The sequence below is a fragment of the Apium graveolens genome, chromosome 9, assembly GCF_009905375.1.
Source record: "Apium graveolens cultivar Ventura chromosome 9, ASM990537v1, whole genome shotgun sequence".
In the NCBI taxonomy this organism is placed as follows: domain Eukaryota; kingdom Viridiplantae; phylum Streptophyta; class Magnoliopsida; order Apiales; family Apiaceae; genus Apium; species Apium graveolens.
In genome coordinates this window covers 112,289,882-112,311,708 of record NC_133655.1, presented here as the reverse complement: position 1 = coordinate 112,311,708, position 21,827 = coordinate 112,289,882, and the positions used below count along the sequence as shown (strand labels likewise).

The window sequence follows — 21,827 nt, the reverse complement described above, 5'->3', positions numbered from 1 at the left end:
CGTACGAAGCTCTTTATGGAAGGAAGTGTAGATCACCCATATGTTGGGATGAAGTCGGAGAGCGAAAGGTAATTGGCCCCGAACTGATTCAGCAAACGAAAGAAGCGGTAAATTTGATTCGAAATCGATTGATCGCAGCTCAGGATAGACAACGAAAGTATGTTGATCCGCGCAGAAGGAATGTAGAGTATGAAATAGGAGAAACCGTTCTGTTGAAAGTGTCGCCATGGAAAGGGATAACTAGATTTGGAAAGAAAGGAAAGTTGAGTCCAATATTTATCGGACCTTTTGAGATTTTGTGTAAAGTTGGAAGAGTGGTGTAAGAGTTGGCCTTACCGTCTCAAATGCAGCACCTTCACAATGTTTTTCACGTATCATTGCTTAAGAAGTTCAACCCCGACACCAAATGTATCATAGAGAATGAACCAGTGGAGATTGAGCCAGATTTATCTTATGTCGAGCAACCTGTTAGCATTCTAGATAGAAAGGATAAAGTGTTAAGGAATAAGATAGTTCCTTTAGTTAAAGTTTTATGGAGGAATCCCAAAGTTGAAGAATCAATATGGGAATTAGAAAGTGATATGATAGATGAGTATCCTCATCTGTTTGCTTAGATTCTGGGGACAGAATCCTTAAAGGGGGGAAGGTTGTAATGTCTGTAAATATTATGATATTATAAAATCTGTGATGTGGCATTACTGTGCAGTATTATGAGTACATAAGTTTCTAAATGTTGCTTTCCAGCGATTATGTGAATTAAGTAAATATGAATATATTTTCTTTTGTGACGATTCGAATCTTTGTACAAATATTTGGATATGGAAATTCTGTGCTTATGCGATTAGATAAATTGGTATAATGCTAGATTATATTTTTACAACTTTATTTGCATTAAAATCTAATTAAATTGTATTTTTATGTGGCTTGTTATAGAAGTATTATTATAAAGAAAATTCTTTTAAAAAATTATTATTATTCAAATTTCTTGAAAATAATCTTATAAAATTTCTAAAATCTTAAAGTAATTTATGATATAATTTTTGTGGTTTATTGTGGTTTATGGAAGTGTACTTTATTTATTAAAATTTATTCTTTTTAAGCATACTTTTAATTCTAGAAAAATGATTACTAGATTACTAATGTACCCTTGCAGGCAAAATCCCTTATAAAAGAGACTAAGGATAGGACCGTCATTTCCAACCCCACTCACTCACTTTGACCAAGTAAAATACTCATCTACCCTTGCATGCAAAAATGTCTTAAGCTTGTAGGAAGGGCATATAAGTCATTTATCCATTCCACTACCATTTTAACACATCAAAACCCAAAAACACAAGCTACACTCTCTCATTTGCACACCCACTTCACTCCCTCCCCTCCCCTTTCTCTCCCTCTCGGCCGAAGCTCCCCCTCCCCCTCTTCTTTCAATTTTTTCTTCTTCTTTCTCAAACACTTTGATCAAGGAGCTAATTCACTAATATTCCCACATTTATAGTTGAAAATTTTGGCTCATAAAAGATATGTTTTATTATGTGTTGATGTGTTCTTGTAGCCAAGATTTAGGCCTTGAATTCTCATGGATTTAAGGACTAAAATCATAAGGGCTTAAAGATATGGAATTGATATGATCTTGGAGAAGTATTTTTACTTCAACTTTCTAAGTCATAATCTTGTTCATAGCATTTGGCAATGATTTATTAAAAGAGCCGAATGTATATGGATTGTTCTTTAGAAATTTCTATGAAAATGACTTTGCATGTTACTTATAAACCGTTTTTGCTTCTAAAAATGATGAATTATAATGTTTAAACTCTTGAATGCTATGTATTTCTTCACGTATATTAAGTTTTAAGAGTAGCATGTTAGTTATAGCCCTTGCATGTCAAAATTTACCCTTGCATGTTGATTTACAAGCGAATTTAGACTATGAAACCATACTTGTTTGCTTTGAGCCTTGATACTTGATTTTTATGAGGTGCATGCCATGAATTATGTGTTAAAATGATAGTTTAATTATGTCATGACTAGAAGAGATTAAAATCAGTAGGTATCAAGTGATTAACCTAAGTGCATAGTTCGAATTTTTGGCTTAAAACTCGAGATCATGATAGTACTATTGTAGTTGATCTTTTAACCTCTTGATACTTGATTTTCGTAAGTTGCATGCCATGTTTATTTTGATTAAATGCTAGTTCAGAATGTATATGATGATAAGAGCTTAAGGTTAGTAGGTGTCATGATGTCTTCATGCATGTGTAGTTCGAATTGTTGCTTTAAAAATGACTAAGTAATGGCTTGTCTTGTGAGGTGTTACTTTGCTTGTCCTTATAATTTATTGCTTGCTAAATAAAGTTGTAAATCAACCTTGTTCACTATAGGTCAGTAGGTTTTAGCATGATATTAGGTTTGGTTGTTGGTTTGTTCATTAGTTTTGATGGGTAAGATGAGAGTTAAGGTGGAAGGGATGCATTAGTCCTATTTGGACAGATTTTAGCACTAGAAGTTTAGGTCATTTTAGGCATGCATTTGTGAGGCCTTGTTAGGCCCAAGTTCAGTGGAGTTAGGAATTGGTATGTAATTGAGTCCAGAAGCTTTAGATTGGGTAAAATCATGCATTTAGTTAGGTGCACAAGCACAAAACCGAGAGGAACTCAAAACATGGCAGATTTGGTACAAGTCCATATTTGACCCATTATAACCATATTTTAGGATAGACATTCATTGAGACTTGGTTTATAATAGTATAAAGAAGTCTTGGGAAGCATAAAAAGTCATTAAAATCAATAATTGAACAATTTAAGTGAGTTTTAAGTTGGTAAAAATAAGCCAGTTTGGAAATCAGGGAAGGCAGATTTATGTCAACTTCCACTTGAGGCCTAGGGAGGCCCAAGTGAGGTTTTTGAGTCATTACAACTTTACGAGTTAGTTTAGAGTCTTAGGAACCTCATAGATTTGGTTTGGAGTGAAGGCCCAAGGTGGAGATACCCCATTTCCACCAAAACACCCGAGAGTCACTATAAGAGTTGCATTAGGAAGCCTATAAGGATTGTATTGTGTTTAAGTGCTTTATGAGTGAGGCCTTGATGTCAAGTCAAGTTTGGGAGTTGCATTATGTCATAAGAGTCTGTAGAAATCATAATTACGTGAAGGCCAAAGGTAAAAATGTACAATTGTGTCAAGGCACACAAGTGGTACCAAGGCGTGCATCCGGAAAGAGTTTAGAGTATGCATTAGTTATGTGAGTCTTGTGAGGTGAGGCACAAGTGTGCCTTACTAAATTTAGATTGTGTTGAGGTCTGTAAAGGAGGATCAAGAGTAATGGTCTTGTGACGAGGATACTATTTATTATACGTTCAAGTAGGAGGCCAGGAAAGGAGCCCCTAGACGAATCCATTCAAGTACTCAGTAAGCGTATTTCAGGCAAGTGAACTCTCAACTTATCTTTATAATTCTGTTTCTTGTGATTGAACACCCTGTGAATGTATGACTATCATTTAATAACATTGATTAGTCCCTAACATCACTCAATAATTGGATCTTGAACTTAGTTAATCGCTTCCATACTTGAATTGAACCCTTTTTCCTCACATATTACCTCGTATCTCTGTGAATACCCCCTACAAATAGTTCCTTAATATATCCAGTGGAACCCAAAACCCTCATACATTAGATTCATTTCCTTTGGAAACCCAAATGCTATTATCATCCTCTCATTTGAGCTTTGTCATTACCAACCCCTTGTTATATTACCCTTGATCAAGAACCCCTTTTAAATTGAAATGAGTTATTAAAAAAAAGGAATTGAATGAAATAATAAGACTGAGATGCCAATCACTGTTAAAGTTTTGAAACCTCAGTAGCAGGGAGCCTGATGGTTTTATATGGCCAATGTGTGCCGATGATCCTCAATGGTTGTGAATCACTTATTGTGTGGTTCAGAGCTTTGATGTGGGCTGATCACCCCTCATTGATCATAGCGCTGTGTGATTTCAATTTCATTCACTTATTAAAATCCTGAACTTTACTTGAATAATTTTTATTGTTGATTTACCTTCTGTTATTGTTTTATTGAGTATATGATTAACTATTATAACCTATTATTCACTTGCTGAGCGTTTTGCTCATTAATATTGTTATTGATGTTATCCCTTCAGTTAAGCCCGAAGATGTTTAGAGAACTTTTGGGAATTTAAAATTGGTAGATGTATTTGACTTTGGATATTAGGCTTTTGTATTATTAGTTGTTTAGATGTTATTCAAACTCTTACCTGTGGATTCGGGGACTTGGATTTATGGTACTGTAATATTAATTAACTAGTTATAGTCCTTTACTGCTTTGTTTATCTCTATTACTATTATTGCTAGTTAGTATTAGTGGGTCCGTCACAATAGTGGTACAAGCCAAAGAGACACTAGAGAGTTAATGGATAAAGGGGGAGGTTTTACTTCAAAGAGTCAACTCACATCTGCAAGAAAATGGTCTAAGTCACACACACCTGACTTGATCATTGGAAATCCTGATAATGGTGTAAGAACCAGAAAAGCCACTCAAAATGAGTATCTCTGCCATTCTTTTCTATCTCAAACTGAACCAAAGAAAGTGGAAGAAGCTCTTCAAGATGGTGACTGGGTTACAACCATGCAAGAGGAGCTTAATGAATTTGAAAGAAACAAAGTCTAAACTCTTGTGCCAAGACCAAAGAACAGATCAATTATTGATACAAAGTGGGTGTTCAGAAACAAACTGATAGTGAGGGCATTATTACAAAAAACAAAGAAAGTCTGGTTGCAAAGGGCTATTCACAGCAAGAAGGCATTGATTATGATAAGACTTTTGCTCCAGTTGCAAGGCTTGAGGCAATCGGAATTTTCTTAGCCTATGCTGCTCACATGAAGTTTAAAGTGTTCCAAATGGATGTGAAGAGTGCATTTCTAAATGGTGAACTTGAAGAGGAAGTTTATGTTGAACAGCCTCCGGGGTTCATTGATCCAAAATATCCTGATCATGTCTATAAACTGGATAAAGCTCTCTATGGACTAAAACAGGCTCCAAGGGCCTGATATGAAATACTTGCTCTATTTTTATTAGAAAGTGGTTTCACAAGAGGTACAATTGATAAAACTTTATTTTATAAATACCATGGTAAGGACTTGTTGTTAGTACATATACATATTGATGATATCATTTTTGGGTCTACTAATGATAAACTCTGTGAGAAGTTTGCATAATATAGTCAAGATATCAAATGAGTATGATGGGAGAATTGAGTTATTTTCTGGGTTTATAAGTAAAGCAGACTGATGAAGGGATCTTCATAAATCAATCCAAATACACCAAGAATTTGCTCCAAAGATTTGCAATGCAAGATAGTTTAGCTGCAACAACTCCAATGGCCACTACAACCAAGTTAGATTCAAATACTGGTTCATCAGTAGATATAACTATCTATAGAGGTATGATTGGCTCACTCCTATACTTGACTGCTAGTAGACCTGATATCATGTATGCTACATGTCTCTGTGCAAGGTTCCAAGATAATCCAAGGGAACCACATCTATTAGCTGTGAAAATAATTTTTAAATATCTCAAAGGCACCATAAATCTTGGATTATGATATCCTAGAGATTTAGACTTTAAGCTAATTGGATATTCAAATGATGATTTTGCAGGATGTAAAATAGTCAGGAAAAACACTTCTGAAACTGCCAATTTCTTGGTGGCAGATTGGTTGAAAAACACTTCTGGAACTGCCAATTTCTTGGTGGCAGATTGGTTTGTTAGTTTAGCAAGAAACAAAAGTTCATTTCCACATCAACTGCAGAAGCTGAATATATTGCTGCAGGAAGTTGTTGTGCTCAAATTCTATGGATGAAGAATCAATTACTGGATAATGGGTTAGAGTATTCTGCAATTCTTATATATTGTGATAATCAAATTGCTATTGCAATGACAGGAAATCCAATACAGCATTCAATGACTAAACACATCAGTATTAGGTACCATTTCATAAGGGAGCATGTGATGGAATGTACAGTGGAATTGATCTTTGTTCCAACAGATCAGCAATTAGCAGATATATTCACCAAGCCTCTTTTTGAAGCTACCTTTACAAGATTGGTGAATGAACTGGGAATGATATCAAGACATTTCTCAAACTTTGATAATTTGGAATAACTACTGATAATTAGATTGTGGTGTCTTCTTGTTATGTATCAGTATTTGTTAAATACTGATTATAGTGTTAAACTCTGATGCCATGAAATCATGTAATTAGTTTCTATTAATCCCATCCAGTAGTTGCATCTTAAACTCTGATTATCTATATAAGCTCTAATATTGGTCAAGCTTTTGTTGACCGATAAATCCTAATAGTAGTTGATTAAATACATTTCAGTTTAGTTGATTAAAATCGTTTGAGAATACACAAAACATTATTTTGGGAAACTGTGCGCGTTGTAACTACCTTTATTACACATTTACATGATTATTTTTACAGGAAATAACAGGTTGCCACGAGTCCCACTAAACTGAAATGTTTCTGAATTAGTGGAGTGATTTGTTAAACAAAATCAATTATTTGATTCCAAATTAACACTTTATCAAATCTCTATTATCTTTTTCTCTGCTAATTCACACACTCTCTCTCTCTCACCCGTAAACTCTGAAACCCTAATTTCTTCTCGAAACTTTTTCTTGCAAATTCACCATGACTTCACCAGCTGCTTCTAAACCTTTTATTTATGGTGGTGCCAAGTTTGTCACTAACAATTACTTGACCATACTGGATAACAACAGTGTGAATATTGATTCTGTCAGTTGATCTTTAATATCTGTTTCCCTGATACCCCTATTCCCATAATCAAATTGTGTAAGTATTTAAGCTTACAAAAGGTCTCTCTGATCTTATTTCACAAGATGAAAAGAAAGAGGAGTTAGTTCCTTTGAGGTTGTCAGTGGTTGCTAGGAACTTGCTCATTGCAAGGCTCCCTGTGACTTATGGTTTGCCCAACAGACAAAGTGCTCAGCTGCAGGCAATCACTATTGGGAACCCCCCTATAGCTCACTACAGCACAACAACCCAAACCCAAACCCAAACACAAACCACCTCAGGCGCCTCTCAAAGACACTTGTTATAAAAAGAAAGAAACTTAAGATGGCTTCCATGGTTGAGGCTCCAGTTGAGAAACCCCAGGAGGGTAGGAGATCAACTTCTACAAATAATGATGTAGCCAAGTCAAAAGCTGATGCAACACAAGTTCCTCAATCTTCTAAACCTTCAAAATCAGTCAGGAGGAAGCTTGTGCTAGCATGATTAGAATTAGATGATGATGAGGACAATGCTACCTTATCTTCCAGATTTCTAAGCTTAAAATATGATTGTTCTCCAAGACCAGTTGTTCTACCAACTGATGAGGGCACAACTACTGATGATGTTCAAAGTGCCAGAAATGCTGTTGAAACTGGTACAAGCCCAAGGCCAAGAAATAGGAAGTTGGACAAAGCCTTTTATGCTCAGAATCGGCTCAAGATTAAGGAAGAAATTGCTGAGAAGACACATAGTGTAATAACCCCAATTTTTGGATTTTTTGAAACCCTGATGAATAGTAAGTTTTGGCTAATTTTGCTGATTGAGTAAAATTATCAGACCACCCTATATAGGAATATTGTTATGTAAATTATGAGGTCGTATTAGTATTCCATAAAGTGAATGAGTGTATGTAAGGGTTGTCAGAATTCGAATCCGGACACTTTGATTTTTCCCAAAAAACCACCAGATACCGAGAAAATTAAGTATAAGGTAACATGATTAAAAAGATTTAAATTCAAGGATTACATGAGAGGATCATTAAAGGAATATAAATTATTAAAAAGGATTTAGAAAAGCTCAAGTAATGAGATCCCGGACATGATCCCTCAAACGGATAACGAGAATAAAGTTAAGCGGACCGTAAAACAGATAAACGACTATTAGCCAAGCAATTAAACAATAATCAAGAGATTAGCACAAAATAAGGTCATCAAACCATAAGGTGTTTGTTATTCCCAAACAATCTAATAAAGAATTACAGAAGGGGGGGGGTTGAATGTAATACTTGTTTTTTTTATTTTTAAGGACTGTTCTTTCTTAAATATAAAACTGTGTTTGATTTGGATAAAAAGCGGAATGAAAATCTCGAAGAAATCAAACACAAAGTTATTAAACACAAGTATTTAAAAACTTTCTGGTGGATTGAACTTTTCCACCATATATATAATTGAAACTTTGTGATGCAAGATTTGCACACAGTAATTTACAAGTAGAACTTATAAAAGAACAGATAAATTCTTCACAGATACAACTTTATCTATTTCTATAGTTTATTGCTTACTTATTTGATTCTGTTATACTTGCTACTCTTGGTTTATATATCACCAAGTTACATGATAAAAAGATAAACTTATAGGAAAAAAGTTTCTTAGTCTAATTACACGCTTCTTCATTTCTCTATCCAGCATCTTTGAATATCTTCAAGTTAGCATAGAAATGGAAATGCTTCTTTGCTCTATAGAACCTGTAAATAGGCTGCCACATTCCATTTGCATCTAATCAACGCATGTGACTGTCAAGTCACTATCAACTGCAATTTGAATTAGAACATCCGTTGAAACTTCATTGGATCATCCGTTGAAACTGTGTTGAATCATCCGTCGAAACTTCATTAGATCATCCATTGATTGTGACTTGGGTCATTCGTAGAAGCCTTGTAGAATCATCCGTTGAAAGTCTTCCATAGCAGTTAACTCTATTTCACTTATGCAAAATTACAAGGCATCTAATATTTACAATTAGCCAACTTATTTTGCATATTAAACTAGTAGTCACCATGACTTTGAATATCCTACAACTTCTAGATCTTTAAGGTATTGTAGAATGTAGAAATGTGTTACAAGACTTATTAATACATAAGCTACTCTCTCAACGGATGTTAAGGTGATCATCCGTCAAGAGCTACAAAATACTAAATTAAATTTACCAAGGTGTTTTGTTTAACTTATCATCAAGTACACAACATATTTCTAACAATCTCCCCCAATTTATGTCTACTGGAATTGTAGACATAAAGTAAGAGAAACTTGATGATAACAAAACACCTTATGAATACAGACTGATTAATGGTAGATAAAATTAACAAGTGCTGCAGTTTATTAGAGATTATACAGAGGAAGGTTTATAGAGAATCTCACAAGCCATTTTCAAGGTGCTCCTTTAGACTGAGCAAATTTAGTTTATTTCCTTGATTGTCTAGACTTCCTTCTCAATTTCTAATTATTCTCTTCAATCTGGTTTTGAAGTTGCCTGTAGAATTCAAATTCATCTTCATTAGTCTAATCCAGCATCTTTTGCATCTCCATAAGAGTTTCATTGCTTGAAATCTTCAGCTGATCTTCTAATCTGAAGAATCTTCTGATGCTCTTCTCATACTTGAACTCCATTATTGTTAGGGCGAAAACACGCACTAATATTCACGCAAGTATACGCGTTCGCAAGTAATATAGAATACTTTCTAGTTCGTTCCCTCAGAGACTCAGACTAAATTATTATCTAATTAAACTCACTCACCAATGTATGATTACTTCTCAATGTTAAGATAATAACACCTAAAATTGTTGATTAAATATTAACTATAATTAACTACTTAATTAACCACTTAACTAACACTTCAATTTATCAATAATAAAACACTCATGAGATCACAACTTCATTATTACTTCCTTCTATAGCCATTGTTATTACCTTTAGCATGTGACAGTGATGATATTAACTGAATAACACGAAACTGATAAAAGCCAACTTTCATTGTACTAATACCATCCTACCAAGCATCCACAATTAAGATAGAAGTTGAATAGTCATCAATTATGTTGAGTTCCTATATGTCTACAGAAATTGACAACACAACGATTTAAGCACAAGTTATTCCTTTTGATTACATAGGGCAAATAAAACTGTTAGAGTTACCCACTAATCATGCTCAACGTACATGAACCTATGCTAGCATGGCAAGTTCTAAATCTCAAGATCCACCGTCGCTTCACAAGAGATTAACACCCTATCTTATATGTTCGCGACGCACATAAGACGAATACGCACAACCAATACCAGATATCAAGCAATCATCACACACTAAAGTATTAAACAATTAACTAAAGAATTCCATAATAAATCCGTTGCAATCCCATGACCACGATTAGCCCATAATAGAACTTATCGCCATCATGGGTTCATATGAAATCATGATAAGCAAACACAAGAAAATAATAACTAAACTAATTATATTAAAACAGAGTACGTCACAAGAGTAAATAAGTCAAAGCAAGAAAACTAGCATCCAACGTTACAACGAAACAAGAATCACAAGAATATATGCTTCCTCTTCGTTGCGGTGTGCTAAATCGGTCTTCTTCCTTATCTCCTTCACTTCTTGCGTAAAACACAATCTAAAACATAATCCCCTTAATAATCTCTGTGAAAAACGTCTCAAATCTACCTATATAATAGTCCCATAAAACTCAGATTACATAGAAGTTGGAAGCCAAACAGAAGTAGAAGTCTAAAATAATTTATCTTTTTCCCTGACCCTGCGCGGCCGCTCAGCATAGCTGCGCGGGCGCGCAGGTTGCTGCGCGGCCGCTCAGCATTGCTGCGCGGGCGCGCAGGCCTCTACTGGAAAAAATCCAAGTTTGCTCCGTTTCTTCGCCGTAATCTGCCCATTCCTTTCCTCTCGCAATGGTGAACACATGCCAAGGCTTATTCTTGATGATTCCTCCCCCGAAATGCAACTAATACCCTGAAATGCATAAACACTAGAAAAACGCATCAAATACACAAAATACTTGATTTCAAGACACCAATTTAAGCCATTTTAAGACGTTCTAAGTGGTATAAAATGCCACTTATCACACCCCAAACTTAAATCGATGCTTGTCCTCAAGCGTCACAGACTCAAAAACAAATAAAAATATGCATGAATGCAATCTATATGAAAATGCAACGATCCCCCTTACTACAATTAACCAACCAAATTGTCACATCTCAACGAATGCAGTTAGACAACTAAAGATCAATAAACTCATGCAAACGGACATACAGCCAGAAACGTGGTGTGTGCAAATGCTTAACAGATATGCTTCAGAACTAGACCAATTACTATGACTAGACTATCCTCAAGGCAATCCTACGATTATACAAAAAATAAAAATTCTAGGCACAAAGTGATATACAACACTACAAGAACTCTGGAGCTTACTACGGAATCGTGCTTTTTATTTACAACTCAAATGCTTATTTGACCGTGCAATAAGTGAGGTCCACAAAAGACTTATACAATGATATCCATGTAACGAGCGTTAGGTTAGCGGATCCCAGACTCTAAAAGCCTTAGGTCACTAGGCACAAAGTCCCCTAAGAACTTAATAACTCGAATACCAAAGAGCCCACTCTTGATCAATTATACAAAAATATATATATATATATATATATATTTTTAACTTCTTCTGAGCAAGTGCGTTTCGCTCCATCTTGCTCAACCCTAGACTACTCGCAACATATGCAAGCCGGCTACTAGCCATTTGACGCCTAGCCACAACTAGCAACAACTTCCAAATTTTTTTCTCCAAAATTTTTCTTTTTCATGTCTTTATCACTAAGAAACTATAATCGAATTCTAAGCATAATAAGTAGATTGACCTTGAAAACAACCAAATCATAACAACAATCTAGCCCTTACGCATTCTTTAAGACTTAGTGGACTTACAATTGTTTCTAGCATGCATATCAACCTACACAACTTAATATCACTTTAATGCTATCACTACACTCGCATCAATATCACAATTCAGTCGATAACTTATTGCAAAAGGGATCATGGTAAATGCATGAGCTACATGACATTCATAAAAAAAAAACTAAATGGCATAAATTATGCAACTATATGAACTAAACTATCATGAATATGCAACTAAATGACACACACACAATATTCCTTAACTACCACCCCCAAACTAAAAATCTTCACTGTCCTCAGTGAAAGTAGTAGAAAGGAACACAGGGTATACCTACTCGGAGTCATCATCATCACCCTCAGTGGGTGGAGTATCAGGCGGTGGGTATGCAGAGTCCTCACCAAAAACTGGCCACTGGATATCAGCTCCAAGGCCTCGAAAAGCAGTCCCTAACGCAAGGGTGAGCTCCTGAGCAAACCTGCTCTGCGTCTCATACATGGCATCCATCCGCCGTGAAAGCCTCCTATACTGGGCATCACCCATCCCAGCACCCTCCTGAGCTCTCGAAGAACCAGCCTCACCACGCCCTGGCCTAGCCATAGTAGCACCTCGTGCTGGACGCCCTCCAGGAAGACGATAACCCAGCCCATGCTCCTCAGGCTCACCACCGGTCCACTCCTGCATCCCATTCAGAGTGCCAGAATCAATCGGAGCTGCTGGCAACTGCAACTGCTCATGAGCCGGCCAGTTCACTCTCACTGCTCGGCATAGCTTCGTAACCGTAGATGCATAAGGGATGTTTATATGCTTTGCTCCCCTCAAAAACTTCAGAATTCCTTGGTAGATAAACTCACCAAGGTCCACATAGTACTCATCATGCAGAATTCCCCACAACAACTGTGCTCTCTCAACTGTGACCTCGTGTGCATGTGAAGAAGGCAAAATATTAGCACATATAAATGCATTCCATGCACGGGCATACCTGTTCATGGCGATCGCCGGAAAGTGACGATACTCATTATTGGCTGGACTGCGGTTCCAAACTGTGCCCGGTCGACAGAGAGTCGCACAAATCAAATCTAAGTCAAAATCCTCAGCAGTCTTTTCATTCCAGTTCTCCTCCTCGGGCTTCCTCTCTCGCTGTCCAATCACATGGCGAATCGCCGCAGGATGATAATCAACCGTCAGCCCACGGACTACAGAAAACCCATTCTTTTCAGCCTTCGCGTTTGCGTAGAACTCGCGAACAACGCTCATCGGTACTGCTTCGGGTGACTCACAAAAAGCTATCCACCCCTTCTCTGCAATCATGGGCAACAACTCACCATCCCTCCCTGATGGTAAAAACCCCCTCTCCTTCAGAATCGGCTTCCCCAACAGCCTAGTGTACTCCTCCTCCGCAACTCTGTCAGATAACCGAGGCCTTGCAGCAGTACCCCTCAATGAATCAGCAGTAGGAACTGTGCTGCTGCTGTCAATAGTGCGTGCTCTCTTGGGTGCCATTGATTCGTGAATAAAAGTGTGTAAGAACTGATTTTTGATGTTTGTGAGAGGGTTTAAGTGTAGGAAGTTTTGTGGGAGATATGTAGGATATGTGTATGTATATATAGGGTGTGGGTTAGATTAGGGTTTGGGAATTAAGGGATAAAATGATGGGGTAGTGGGAACAATTCGTGGGTTTATGGGCTAAACTGTTTTTGTGTTTTTGTTTGTTTTTTTTTTCTCTGAACTGTAAAAAATTTTCTGGAACTCGACCCCTGCGCGGCCGCTCAGCATATCTGCGCGGGCGCGCAGAGGGTCTCTGGAATTTTTTTTTCAGCCCCTGTTTTCTGATTTTTTTTGTGTTTTTGGATAGGTTATTAACTTCTAAGGGTTCCTATAACAGCAATTCATGGGTTGCCTCCCACGCAGCGCTTCTTTTTCGTCATTAGCTTGACGTTCCGTACCTTTCTCAAGTAGTCAACAAAATGGCACTAACCACCTCTCGGTTTGCCATGTCCCCATAGTAGTGCTTCAACCGCTGACCGTTAACCTTGAATGCTTGGTCCGAATCATTCTCAAAAATTTCCACCGCTCCATGTGAAAACACAGTTTTGACAATAAAAGGTCCAGACCACCTTGATTTCAACTTTCCAGGAAAAAGTCGGAGCCGAGAGTTGAATAAAAGAACTTGTTGCCCTGGCACAAATAACTTAGGAGTAGCTTCCTATCGTGCCACCTCTTTACCTTTTCCTTATACATTTTGTTATTCTCGTACGCTTGAAGTCGAAATTCATCAAGTTCATTAAGCTGAAGCATTCTTTTCTTACCAGCTGCATCTAAATCCAGGTTCAATTTCTTCAATGCCCAGTAGGCCTTATGCTCAAGCTCCGCCGGTAGATGACATCCCTTACCGTACACCAACTGAAACGGTGACATCCCAAGTGGAGTTTTGTATGCTGTTCTGTAAGCCCAAACAGCTTCATCGAGCTTTAAAGACCAATCCTTCCTTGACGGACAAACAACCTTCTCTAGAATGCGCTTTATCTTTCTGTTAGACACTTCCGCTTGACCATTTGTTTGCGGATGATAGGCAGTAGCTACTCGATGATTCACATTATAACGCTGCATCATAGAAGTGAACTTACGGTTGTAAAAATGCGATCCTTCATCACTTATGATTACCCGAGGTGTTCCAAACCTTGTGAAAATTTGCTTATGAAGAAAATTTAGCACTTCTTTGCATCATTTGTCGGTAAAGCTTTAACTTCGACCCATTTTGAGACATAATCGACTGCCAGCAAGATGTAATGATTATTGTAAGACGAGATAAAAGGCCCCATGAAATCGATTCCCCATACATCAAAGACCTCGACTTCAAGCATCACATTTAATGGCATCTCATCCTTCCTTGACAAATTTCCCACTCTTTGGCAACGATCACACCTTAAAACAAACTGATGAGCATCCTTGAACAAAGTAGGCCAGAAAAAACCTACTTGCAGAATACGAGCTACCGTCTTCTCACCTCCATAGTGTCCCCCATAAACCGTGGAATGGCAGTCTCGTAATATCCCCTCCATCTCACAGAACAGGATACATCTCCTGATGATCTGGTCAGCTCCCTGTCTAAACAAATATGGTTCATCCCACATATACCACTTCACCTCATGCAAAAACTTCTTCTTTTGAGCGGATGTCAAATTAAGAGGCATTATATTGCTGACGAGATAGTTTACAATATCTGCAAACCATGGTTCTTCCTCCTGAATTGCAAGCAACTACTCATCCGGAAAAGATTCATTGATTAACGTCCTATCTTGTGAAGTAGAATCGGGATTCTCCAACCTAGAGAGATGGTCAGCTACTTGATTCTCAGTACCTTTTCTATCTTTGATCTCTAACTCAAATTCCTGAAGTAAAAACACCCAATGAATGAGTCTCGGCTTCGAATCCTTCTTAGAAACCAGATAGCGAATAGCTGCATGATCAGTGAATACTGTTACTTTCGTACCAAGCAGATAAGATCAAAATTTCTCAAAGCCAAAGACTATAGCCAAAAGCTCCTTCTCAGTAGTGGTGTAGTTCAATTGGGCACCATTTAAAGTCTTACTCGCATAGTAGACCACATGGAAGAGATTTTTCTTGCGCTGTCCCAGAACTGCACCTACCGCATAATCACTCGCATCACACATCATCTCAAACGGTTCTGTCCAATCTGGTGCTGTAATAACTGGTGCAGTGATCAAACTCTCCTTGAGAGTCTCGAATGCTGCCAAACATTCATCATCAAATTTGAACGGCACATCTTTCTCAAGCAAATTGCACAACGGCTTAGATATCTTTGAAAAGTCCTTGATGAATTGCCGATAAAAACCCGCATGACCAAGAAAACTACGGATTCCTTTCACAGAATTAGGTGGGGGAAGATTTTCAATGACTCCCACCTTGGCCTTGTCCACCTTCAGACCCTTGCTAGAGACCTTATGCCCAAGGATAATGCCTTCACGCACCATAAAATGACATTTCTCCCAATTAAGCACCAAATTAGTTTCCACGCATCTTTTGAGTAAGGCGCGCAGATTATTCAAACATTCATCATATGAGTGTCCAAAGACGGAGAAGTCATCCATGAACACTTCGACGTTATTTCCAATCATGTCAGAGAATATAGCCATCATACATCTCTGAAAAGTGGCTGGGGCGCCACATAACCCAAACGAAACTCTGCGAAAAGCAAATGTGCCAAATGGACAAGTGAAGGTAGTCTTTTCCTGATCCTCTGGTGCAATACAAATCTGATTATACCCGGAATAACCATCCAGAAGACAAAAATACTCATGACCCGCCAATCTGTCAAGCATTTGATCAATAAATAGAAGGGGGAAGTGATCCTTCCTTGTGGCTTTGTTTAATTTTCTATAATCCATGCATACTCTCCATCCTGTAACTGTTCGAGTAGGGATGAGCTCATTCTTTTCATTTGCGACCACAGTGATACCTCCCTTCTTAGGTACACATTATACGGGGCTCACCCACGAGCTGTCAGAAATAGGATAAATGATGCCTGCATCTAGCCATTTCAGAATTTCTTTCTTCACCACCTCCTTCATGATGGGATTCAACCTTCGCTGCTGTTCCACAGTTGGCTTACTACCTTCCTCTAGCAGAATTTTATGCATACAATATGAAGGACTTATCCCCTTGATGTCTGCTATGGTCCATCCTATAGCCGATTTGAATTCTCTCAAAATCCTTAAGAGCTTGTCTTCCTCACTACCTGAAAGGTCAGATGAAATAATAACAGGTAACGTAGATGAATCACCTAAAAAGCATGCCTCAAGTGTTCAGGTAATGGTTTGAGCTCCAAGGTAGGTGCTTCCTCTATTGATGGTTTGAGCTTCCCTTCAGCATTCTTAAGGTCAGAAGTACCAAGAGATTCAAATGGTATGTCCAGCTTTCGCTTCCATGGAGAAGCGTTCAGATATTGTAATTGCTCGTTGCTATCTTCATCATCGCTGTCAAAATCCCCCACTAAGGCCTTTTCCAAGGCATCAGACATTAGCATGTGATCGAGTTCCGAAGTAACCGCAGTATCAATCACATCCACTTTTAAGCACTCCTCATCTTCTGTAGGGAATTTCATTGCCTTGAATACATTGAAGGTCACATCCTGATCTTGGACCCGCATAGTAAGTTCACCTTTTTGCACATCTATCAAGGTACGACCAGTAGCCAAGAAAGGCCTTCCCAAGATTATAGGAATCTTCTTATCTTCCTCAAAATCCAGAATAATAAAATCTGCTGGAAAGAAGAGCTTATCCACCTTGACGAGCACATCCTCAACTATGCCCCTTGGGTAAGTAATGGAACGGTCAGCCAATTGTAGCGACATGTATGTAGGTTTTGGATCAGGCAGATCCAAGTTTTTAAAGATCGACAACGGCATCAGATTAATGCTTGCTCCCAAATCACAAAGGCACTTGTCAAAAGTTAGATTGCCAATGGTGCAAGGAATGGTGAAGCTTCCTGGATCTTTGAGTTTTGGTGGTAACTTTTGCTGCAGAACAATACTGCATTCTTCCGTGAGAGCAACGGTTTCAAGGTCATCCAGTTTCACCTTCCTTGAAAGAATAGTTTTCATAAACTTTGCATAACTAGGCATTTGTTCCAGAGCCTCAGCGAAAGGTATATTGATGTGAAGTTTCTTGAACACCCCCAGAAACTTCCCGAACTGTCTATCCAGCTTTTGTTGCTGTAATCTCTTAGGAAAAGGTGGTGGAGGATAGAGCTGTTTCTCCCCTGTATTAGCCTCAGGCAGAGTGTGTTCAACAGTAGTCTTCCTTGGTTCCTCCACTTTCTCCTTTTGCTTAGATTCTTCATCTCTAACTTCAGCTTCGACTTCCTTTGCCTTTTCAGCATCAGCCACTTTTCCAGACCTTAAGGTAATAGCCTTGACTTGCTCTTTAGCTTCCTTCCTGCCTGGTACTTCCGTGTCACTGGGAAGAGTGCCAGGTTGACGATTGAGCACTGCATTGGCTAATTGACCGATTTGATTTTCCAAGGTCTTGATAGAAACCGCCAGACTCTTGCACAACAACTTAAGTTCCTCAAAATCAGCACTAGTGGGTGCAGCTGTACTTCCCTGTTGAGGATATGATTGCCTTGTAGCATACTGCTGTGGTTGCTGGAATCCAGGTGGGTTAAACTGTTTACTCACTCCTTGCTAATATGGTGGCTGAATAGCATTCTGATTATTCCCCCAGCTGAAATTTGGATGATTTCTGTTATTAGGATGATAGGTCGCTGGCACAGGCTGCTGTTGTCGCTAGTAATTATTCACATACTGAACAGATTCGTTGACAAGAGAACACTGATCCGTAGCATGAGAACCTGCACAAAGCTCACAAACCATAGCTATTTGATTAACTCCATACATAGCCAGAGAATCAACCTTCATTGATAGCGCTTGGAGCTGGGCTGCAATAGCGGTGGCTGCATCAACTTCCAGAATACCTGCAACCTTGCCTGACGTCATCCTCTGAGTTGGGTTTTAATGCTCATTTGCAGCCATCGTCTCGATAAGATTATACGCCTCAGTATAGCTTTTAGCCCATAAGGCGCCTCCAGCTGCTGCATCGAGCATGGGCCGAGATTGGGCCCCCAAACCATTATAGAAACCAGTGATCACCATCCAATCCGGCATTCCATGATGTGGACATTTTCTCAACATTTCCTTGTAGCGTTCCCAAGCCTCGTACATAGATTCTGTAGGTTGCTGCGCAAAATGAGTAAGAGCACTCCTCATAGCAGCAGTCTTTGCCATTGGATAAAACTTCACCAGAAACTTTTGCGCAAGATCTTGCCACGTAGTGATGGACCCAGCTGGTTCAGAATGTAACCAGTCTTTAGCCTTATCCCTCAGTGAGAATGGGAAAAGCCTCAACTTGATAGCCTCATCAGTCACGCCATTATACTTAAAAGTGCTGCAGATCTCGACAAAATTCCTTATGTGCATGTTGGGGTCTTCAGTTGCCGCTCCTCCAAAAGAAACAGAATTCTGCACCATCTGAATAGTGCCCGGCTTGATTTCAAAGGTGTTAGCTTGAATAGCCGAATGAAGGATGGTTGACTGAATGTCATCAATTTTAGGCCGAGAAAAATCCATAAGAGCTGGATCAGCTTGAACAATACGATCTCCCATGTTTATTGGTTCTTTCTGCTCAGTTCCTGAATCCGAATCCTCAAAATCTAACTTCTCCGGAATATCAAGAACTTCGTCTGTCTCCTCAGCTGTATCTAAAGTCCTCTTGCGAGCACGAGAACGAGTTTGCATAAACGCTTGCTAAAGTACCTGAAACACAACCGAAAAGAGTAAGTAACTACTACGTCCTAATCACTGAGTCCTCATGACCAATGATGGTAAGTACATAAACTAAACAAATACGCCGAGTCCCCGGCAACGGCGCCAAAAACTTGTTAGGGAGAAAACACGCACTAATATTCACGCAAGTATACGCGTTCGCAAGTAATATAGAATACTTTCTAGTTCGTTCCCTCAGAGACTCAGACTAAATTATTGTCTAATTAAACTCACTCACCAATGTATGATTACTTCTCAATGTTAAGATAATAACACCTAAAATTGTTGATTAAATATTAACTATAATTAACTACTTAATTAACCACTTAACTAACACTTCAATTTATCAATAATAAAACACTCATGAGATCACAACTTCATTATTACTTCCTTCTATAGCCATTGTTATTACCTTTAGCATGTGACAGTGATGATATTAACTGAATAACACGAAACTGATAAAAGCCAACTTTCATTGTACTAATACCATTCTACCAAGCATCCACAATTAAGATAGAAGTTGAATAGTCATCAATTATGTTGAGTTCCTATATGTCTACAGAAATTGACAACACAACGATTTAAGCACAAGTTATTCCTTTTGATTACATAGGGCAAATAAAACTATTAGAGTTACCCACTAATCATGCTCAACGTACATGAACCTATGCTAGCATGGCAAGTTCTAAATCTCAAGATCCACCGTCGCTTCACAAGAGATTAACACCCTATCTTATATGTTCGCGACGCACATAAGATGAATACGCACAACCAATACCAGATATCAAGCAATCATCACACACTAAAGTATTAAACAATTAACTAAAGAATTCCATAATAAATCCGTTGCAATCCCATGATCACGATTAGCCCATAATAGAACTTATCGCCATCATGGGTTCATATGAAATCATGATAAGCAAACACAAGAAAATAATAACTAAACTAATTATATTAAAATAGAGTACGTCACAAGAGTAAATAAGTCAAAGCAAGAAAACTAGCATCCAACGTTACAACGAAACAAGAATCACAAGAATATATACTTCCTCTTCGTTGCGGTGTGCTAAATCGGTCTTCTTCCTTATCTCCTTCGCTTCTTGCGTAAAACACAATCTAAAACATAATCCCCTTAATAATCTCTGTGAAAAACGTCTCAAATCTACCTATATAATAGTCCCATAAAACTCAGATTATATAGAAGTTGGAAGCCAAACAGAAGTAGAAGTCTAAAATAATTTATCTTTTTCCCTGACCCTGCGCGGCCGCTCAGCATAGCTGCGCGGGCGCGCAGGTTGCTGCGCGGCCGCTCAGCATTGCTGCGCGGGCGCGCAGGCCTCTACTGGAAAAAATCCAGGTTTGCTCCATTTCTTCGCCGTAATCTGCCCATTCCTTTCCTCTCGCAATGGTGAACACATGCCAAGGCTTATTCTTGATGATTCCTCCCCCGAAATGCAACTAATACCCTGAAATGCATAAACACTAGAAAAATGCATCAAATACACAAAATACTTGATTTCAAGACACCAATTTAAGCCATTTTAAGACGTTCTAAGTGGTATAAAATGCCACTTATCAATTATCCAGTTTGGTCTCAAATGCACTCTATCTCCATTTTAGGGAATATATAAGACTCTTGGGAATGTATTTGGATCTCTCCTGCTATTCATTATCTCCTCAATTTTATTCAGTACCATCTTTTTGGCAACAATGTTGAACCCAAAGTTCTTCTTTATTGAGGAGAAAATCTTTACTAGAACAGAATAGCCTTCATTGAAAATTCTGTGAAGAGGCCAAGTTAGCTCTTTTCCACCCTTGTACCTGTATACCAATCTTTCTGGGAGTCTTTTATAAGCATCAATAGCTCTAAATTCATCTAGCTCATCTAAGTAAAGATTGATGTTAGAGAATTCCTTAATGTCACAGATGTAGAGTTGATATCCCTTATTGACAGTTGGTTTGGGTTTGGCTAAGACTTTGGATTGAAGTCTAACAAGTTTGACCTTTTTGAATGCTCTTGACTTTGTTTTCTTTGGTTTGGTTGGAATTGGGATGTTTACATCAGGTATTGGTAGGCTTTCCCAATCTAAAGGTTCATCCTTGGGAATTATGGGTTCACCATGGAAATTTATATCAGAATAAACCTTCAATTCAGCCTGCTCCATTTTAGGCATGGCTGGTTGACTTGAAGTGGTAGATTGGGTTGACATGTACTCTTCCCTGTCTTCATCAAAATCCAGCTTCCTCTTTGGTCTGAATTTCAGTCTTGGTTTCTTTTTCTGCTTTGGTTCTTCTTGCTTTTCTTCATTCAGAGACTCAGCTCTCACAACAGGCATTTCAGATTCCGTGGTTACATGGTTTTTAGCTTGCTTCTTGGCATCTAAGGCAGCTTGCCTTTGCTGTTGTTTGAGCCTTACCTTTTCTTCTTTCTTAGCTTCTGCAAATTGTGGATGTCCAGCCATCACACAGGTCAATTTGCCATGCCTGTAGATTTTAGCAATTCTTTTCTTCAAGACTGAGTCTCTGGGATCTTTGTGATAAGCAATAGATCTACCAAGCAGCTTCTTTTTATTAGGCTTGGGAGTTGCATAGACTAGGTCCAATGGATTTTTGGTTGAGTTCTTTGAGTAGTTTTTCTTTGGATGTAAAATCACATTGGCCTAAGTCTTCTTGCTGAGGGTTGACCCCTTTCCATATTCCCTAAGCTCATTTCATTGATTG

General features: G+C 38.3%; 1 non-coding gene across 1 annotated transcript; it reads left to right on the top strand.

Annotated features, from left to right (window-relative positions):
• Positions 1–18,447: 18,447 nt before the first annotated feature.
• LOC141687662 (small nucleolar RNA R71) lies at positions 18,448–18,554 on the top strand. Its single transcript, XR_012561151.1, has one exon. It is a non-coding gene; the product is annotated as a small nucleolar RNA R71 (small nucleolar RNA).
• The last annotated feature ends 3,273 nt before the right edge of the window (positions 18,555–21,827 follow it).